Raw genomic sequence first — 7,234 nt, 5'->3', positions numbered from 1 at the left:
GCCTAAATAAGTTCTGTCATCTTGTTTTATTCTAAACCCAACCCCTCCTTATGCATTACATTTCAAACCTGAAGTCTCCTATCTTGACTGAAAGCAGTGGAGTTTTATTTTGATGAAATGTCTTTAAATATCACTCCTGCCATAGCTTCTAAAACCCCTACTGTCCTGCACAGAGCTCTGGTTGTGGTCCTTTTGATCTGAGGAAGATAAACAAGTTCCAGCTGCCTTCACCACTGAGCCTGTCTTTTGATGCCTTCAAGCCACAGAAAATACTGGCCACAAGCTCCTCCTCCTCACTCCCTTGCCTCCTAGGTACTGAAGGTTACAACTAGTTTTCTAATCATATTCTCTGTACCTAGACAGAGCAGACAACTGCTCCCCACTTCTGTGACCCTTCTCCCCTCCACTGAAATAGCTGTGGCCCAATGAAAGGAGGGAGTTTAAGAAAAATAAGAAGAAAGGGGAAAAAAGTGCCCTGATCTTGTAGTATAAGAAAGTGAAGAAGGCAGGAAAGTGATAAAGGGAAGGGTGACAGTATTACAGTGGAACTGCAAGAGCTAAGAGGGTATGATCAATGCAAATAGTTAAAACTATGAATGATAGAAGGTATAGTTAAAAAAAAATGCAATGGCATTGTTGGGAGTTTCCAGAGGGAGGTGTGAAGACCCAGGGACACCAGTAACATTGTAAAACAGCCTCATTGCTTGGAAAAACAAAACTTGGGGTGACAAGTCCAAAGTTTCAATGACAACCATTCTCTCTGCAGCTCCCAAGAGCATCTTGTTTTCAAATGCCTGTCAATGGGGGAAAGTGACTGAGGTTTCATTGCGGTAAAAGTGGGCAGAGAGAGCAGGTGGCCTTCGGCTTCTCCAAAACCAGTCAAGCAAAGCTAGCAGCAGTATAGTCAGATGATAACTTCTGAATAGACCCCAAGATGGAAAAAGCAGACGTTGTTTATATAAATAGAGATGTAGAGCCCGCAGCTTCCTGTTGACAAACTAAGCTTCATTGCCTCTCCTCCAGTTATTAAAATTTTTTCTACTTAATTATAAACTTTAGACCACATTTGCAATTTTCATAGTTCCCTCTATGTATCCATTGTCATGTATAATATTCTTTAACACTAAATTTAACAAAAAAAAATTATTAAACACTTACCATGTGCTGGGTTTTATGCTAGCTGACTGGGATAAAGACAAATACGAATCAGTCCCTGATTTCAAGAAGCTAACATTTGACCGGGGGGCGGGGGGGGGATAAAATGTGATCATAGATAAAAATAATACAGGGCTATGAGGAAAGGGGCAAAGGAAAGATCAGATACATAGTCCTAGAAATATTTGAGAAGCTAGTATTAATGGTGGAGTAGAAGAAAATAGGGGTAGGTGGAGGAGGGGGTATCTAAGCTGAATCATGAAAGAAGGATTCTGTAATGTAAAGATAAAGAGGAAATATATTCCAGAATGGGGGCTGGTTTGTACAAATGCATGGAAGTGGGACATATCCTGTTGAGTTTGGGGAATAGCGAGTAGTTCATTTGAATTGGAAAGTAGACTTTATGAAGTTGGGAGGAGGTGTTGCTTGTGACTTAAGGAAAAAAGAGAAACTGTGAACAGGTGTTTTGGGTTGTATAGTAGGGAATTAAGCAGGGAGAAATAAAGGGGTTTTCCTAAGCAGGGTCCACCCATTAAGATTAGATAACATTAATTTGTAGGGACTTCACTCTGTACAGTTGGGTGATTTCTTTTATCCTTTAATTCTTTGGGACTAAATTAGTTGGGATTAAAATGGAGAGGGCAGATGGTGAGGACTTTTCCCTCCTCAGGATTTTCACAAATTATCACCCCATTCTGGTTATTCTTCTCCTGTCAGTTTTAGCACTTTAGTGAAGTGACCAATGAATTTTTGCTCTTTGTTAAAAAAAAAAAAACTGTTGAGCACTTCCCATATGTGTATATTTACTTATTTAAAATAATATATTTTATTATATACTTTTATATTTTTATTTATTATATTTTGTAAACTTTATAATTATGTTATTTTAATATACTTTATAATATTTATTTTGTAGTTTTATATATTTTATAATATTTACATATTATAATACTTTATATTATATTTTTATATGATAATTTACTTTATATTTTATATATCATATACTTTATAATATTTATAAAACATGATAAATCAAAATCATATTTAATCCTTGAATTGTAGGGAACTACTAGAATTAAATGATTAGAAAAGAGAAACAGTCTTGGAGAAAATTACTTTTACAACTATGAGGAGGATAGAATAGAGGAGAGTCTTAATGCAAGAATACCAATTAGGAAGCTATTTAGGAGTTCAGGGGAGAAGGGAAGAGAGGATGAACTAGGGTATGGCTGTTTAAATAGAAAGAAGGGGATGATGTGGGAGATGGTGTGGAAACAGATGATAAAAGCTACATATTTGCCTATGAGATTTTTGTTACCATAATATTTTACTTCAGCAATGTGTAATTATCAGTATAAATTCCCAAACAGGATAAAAAAGGAGTGAGCCCACCTGGGAGCACAAATTCCAAACCCGAGTATTTGCAAATTCTAGAAAAAGCAGCCATTAAAAGAGGTTGTGGAAAAATGGAATGGGCTTGTCCCCTTGTTGAAGTTCTATAAGTAAGGATTGGAAGACCCACTTTTTGGGCAGGTTATAGTAGGAATGTTTTATCAGGTATGGATTTGAGTGGATGGTAATTTAAGTGCTTTCCAATTTAAAAATTCCATGATTCTTCATAACTATCTTCTACTTTCCTCAAGTCAGAATGGCGAAGCTGAGAGAAAAACTTTTCAATAGTAGACTGAAGAAACTAAGTGAAAGGTACAGCCTGTATACTCTACCCAGAAATCCACCCAGAATAGAAAGACAAAGTAGTACAAGTTTTTTTTTTCTTGACATAAACATTTATTTCTAAAAAGTTATTTGATAGAATTTAATATTTAAAATAAATGTGAGTAGTTCTAATATAATTCCAAAATCTTTATATTTGCCATGAATCTGATTTATCTTGGTTATTTTCTAATGTTGAAGAATTATTGAACTCCTTATATAAAATCAACTTTATCATAATACATATATTTATATAAAAAGTATAACAAAATCTAGTGGTTAGAGTGCTGACCTCAAATTAGGAAGATCAAAGTTCAATTCCCCTTTCTTATTTATCCTGGGTATCTGGCCCTGAGTAAGTAATCTCAGTACTCTAAAGTACTCTCTAGAACTCAAAAAGATTCACATGCTTTGGATGAGAAAATTTCTCACTACAAACATACTACTATTAGTATCAGTAGTAGCTATCACTGTGCATTGTAAAGAAGACATCAGTTTCTAAAGGATGTCTATCCTATCTAAAGGAGAGGATGTTCTTGATCCGATTTTTCTCATGCAGCAAGATATTTATGTATATATATATATATACATATTGGATTTAACATATTTTAATATATTTAACATGCATTGGATTACCTGCTATCTAAGGGAGGGGTGGGGGAAGAAGGAGAAAATTTGGAACACAAAGTTTTGCAAGGGTCAATGTTGAAAAATTACCCATGCATGTGTTTTGTAAATAAAAAGCTTTTAATTTTATAAATAAAAAGAATAGATAGGATGAGAAAAATCCAAGAAGAAAGGCTTCTGTGGAGTCCAGATTAAAAGTTCTTTTTGACTTGGAGTCTAACAACAAGATAAACTTTCCATTCCCTTGGTCAATAATTGAGGGTAACATCTGAAGACAATTAAGTTTTATGCACAGGGGGAAAATCCTTGCTCAGTCACCAGATTTATACCATAATGACAGATATAGAAATTAGATTTCAAAGAGCTGAAAATAGCAGCTTTGGCCACTAATCAGTTTCATAGTAGTGTGTGTACCCCAAACTTAGTTAAAACAAGATTCAAACAGAGAAAACAAAAATTAGCAGGAGGGAAAGCAAGACAGTAGAGAGAAGTCCTAAGAACATTTATAAAAATGTAAATTGTCAACTTTTCCTCTTTTACCATACTTCTCTGTGTATTTGGGGAAATAGAGAGATTTAGTGGAAAGGATTCTGTTCTTGGAATTAGTAAATATTTAAATTTGCATTTTAACTCTAGAATTTATGAGTTGGGTTACCACCATGAATTGGTCAATCACTTAAACTCTATGATTTTTTTTTTTTTTGACCATGCAATTGTGGTTAAATGGCTTGCATAGGGTCACACAGCTAGTAAGTATTAAGTATATGAGGCTGGATTTGAACTCAGATCTTCCTGACTTCAGAACTAGTGCAGTATCTGTTGCGCCATCTAGCTGCCCCCTTTGATCTTCAATTTTTGCATCTGTAAAATGAGGCTAATAATATATGTAGTATTCCTTTCCCAGGATTGTTGTGAGGATCAAATAAAATAATGTATGTAAAGCATTTTTCAAGGCCTAAAATAATGAAACAGGATTTCCAAAAGGTTCAGTACAATTTTAAGCTTTATTAAATAAAAATTACAATGTCTCTTGGGACACCTTGTATCAATATCAGCTATCTGTTATGGTGTCATTCTCACAAATCCCCTAGTTTGCAATGATGCATAGTTAATCCATCTTTAAATCCCTAAGAAGTTGGATGAGGAAAAGAAAAAAGGATTGATGCTAGGAAAACACAGACTTTTTTCTCACAAAGGACTTAGTATTTGGGGAATCAATTTAAGGAAAAGCAAGGGCTTCATACATCGGTTTTAAAACTAGGGCTGTCATGTCTAACTCTTTGTGACCTTGCATGGAGTTTTCTTGGCAAAGATACTGGAGCAGTTTGCCATTTCCTTCTCCAGCTCATTTTATAGATGAGGAAACTGAGGCAAACAGGGATAAAGTGATTTATTTGGGGTCACCGAGCTAGTAAGTATCTGAGGCCACATTTGAAGTCATGAAGAGGAATCTTCCTGACTTCAGGCCCAGTCTTCTATCCATTGAGCCACTTATTGATTGATCATACTACCCAGGAATTTTCAGATTCTCTGAAATCTTTTACTATTTTTTAAATGGGAGCTACTTATTGATTGATCATACTACCCAGGATTCTCTGAAATCTACTATTTTTAAGTGGAGCAATAATATTCCATTTCATTTATTTATCATGTTTATAGCCATCCCAAAATTGTTTTTTTTTTTTTAATAACTTTTTATTGACAGAGCCCATGCCTGGGTAATTTTTTTTTTTTTTTTTACATTATCCCTTGCACTCACTTCTGTTCCAACTTTTCCCTTCCCTCCCTTCACCCCCTCCCCCAGATGGCAAGCAGTCCTATACAAGTTAAATATATCACAGTGTATCCTAGATACAATATATGTATGCAGAACCGAACAGTTCTCTTGTTGCACAGGAAGAATTGTATTCAGAATGTAAAAATTACCTGGGAAGAAAAACAAAAATGCAAGCAGTTTACATTCATTTCCTAGTGTTCTTTCTTTGGGTGTAGCTGCTTCTGTCCATCCTTGATCAATTGAAACTGAGTTAGATCTTCTCTTTGTCGAAGAAATTCACTTCCATCAGAATACATCCTCATACAGTATTGTTGTTGAAGTATATAATAATCTCTTGGTTCTGCTCATTTCACTTAGCATCAGTTCATGTAAGTCTCTCCAATCCTCTCTGTATTCATCCTGCTGGTCATTTCTTACAGAACAATAATATTCCATAACATTCATATACCACAATTTACTCAACCATTCTCCAATTGATGGGCATCCATTCATTTTCTAGCTTCTAGCCACTACAAACAGGGCTGCCACAAACATTTTGGCACATACCAGTCCCTTTCCCTTCTTTAGTAGTATCTCTTTGGGGTATAAGCCCAGTAGAAACACTGCTGGATCAAAGGGTATGCATAGTTTGATAACTTTTTGAGCAGAGTTCCAAATTGCTCTCCAGAATGGCTGGATGTATTCACAATTCCACCAACAATATATCAGTGTCCCTGTTTTCCCACATCCCCTCCAACATTTCGCATTATCTTTCCCTGTCATTCTAGCCAATCTGACAGGTGTGTAGTCATCCCTCAATTGTTTGAGTCCATCTAAAATAGGAAATTCTTTCTTTTCCTCTATCCTCCTTGTGTGTCCTTCTAAATCTTTTCTATTCCTCTTTTCAGAACCAGGAAGTTTATTTTGTTTGTGACTGTTCCCTTCCTATCCCTGCTTATTATATTGTTGTTTGATATATATATGTATATATATATTTACATCAAATTGTATGAGCATTATATGTATGATCAACCTTCCTTGACCATATCCATATCAAATAAAAACAAAGATCATCCAGTGCTCACTTTTAGACCCACTTCTGTGTGCATGTACATATATATATATATATATATATATATATATATATATATATGCTTCTTTTTGTGCACTTCACTTATGAGAAATTGAAAATTTCATCCCTTTCTTGTTCCTTTCTATACTAATATATTGCTTTTAACTTCACTTCTCACCTCTCTTTAAACTCTTGGAACAAAACCAATCTATTCCTCCTCAGGAGCTCTGCTTTTTAAATCTGATTCTTTCAATCCTCTTTAAAGACATTAAATTAGGAAGGAACACTTGTTTCATTTTTTTCTATTGTAATGTTAGTACTACCTTATCGTATACCTCACTCCAATTGCTCTGTAAGTTTACATTTCTAGGTTTTTCTGGACTTCTGTGTTTATATTTTAGAGTTTCTATTCAGTTCTGATCTTTTCATCAGAAATGCTTGAAAATCTTCTACTCCATTAAAGATTGATTAGGAACATATTAAGCTTTTCAGCATTATTTATCTTCTCTTTATCTTTTGAAATATATTTCAAGATCTCCTTTCATTTTTAACAGATACTTTTAGGTCTTATGTGATCCTGACTGCAGTGTCTTAGTACTTGCACTTTTTTTCTGAATGGTTTTAGTATTTTTTCTTGCAAATGGAAGCTCTGGATTTTGACTGACAATCTTTAAACTTTTCCTTTTGGAATTAATAACAAAAGGTGACATGTAGATTCTTTCTGTCTTAATAGGACATTGGTTCTAAATAGATCTATTATGGATAACTTCTTGAAATAGAACGAAGAGGCCTTTTAAAATGATTGTTTTGGAGATGACCAATGATTTTTAAAAATTAATTTTTATTGATTTTTTGCATTATTAAAGTTTCTCCCACTATTTATTTCTTCTATTTTTTATTTATTTTCTTTT

The sequence above is a fragment of the Sarcophilus harrisii genome, chromosome 5 (assembly GCF_902635505.1).
Source record: "Sarcophilus harrisii chromosome 5, mSarHar1.11, whole genome shotgun sequence".
In the NCBI taxonomy this organism is placed as follows: Eukaryota; Metazoa; Chordata; class Mammalia; order Dasyuromorphia; family Dasyuridae; genus Sarcophilus; species Sarcophilus harrisii.
Note: the sequence above shows the minus strand (reverse complement) of the source record.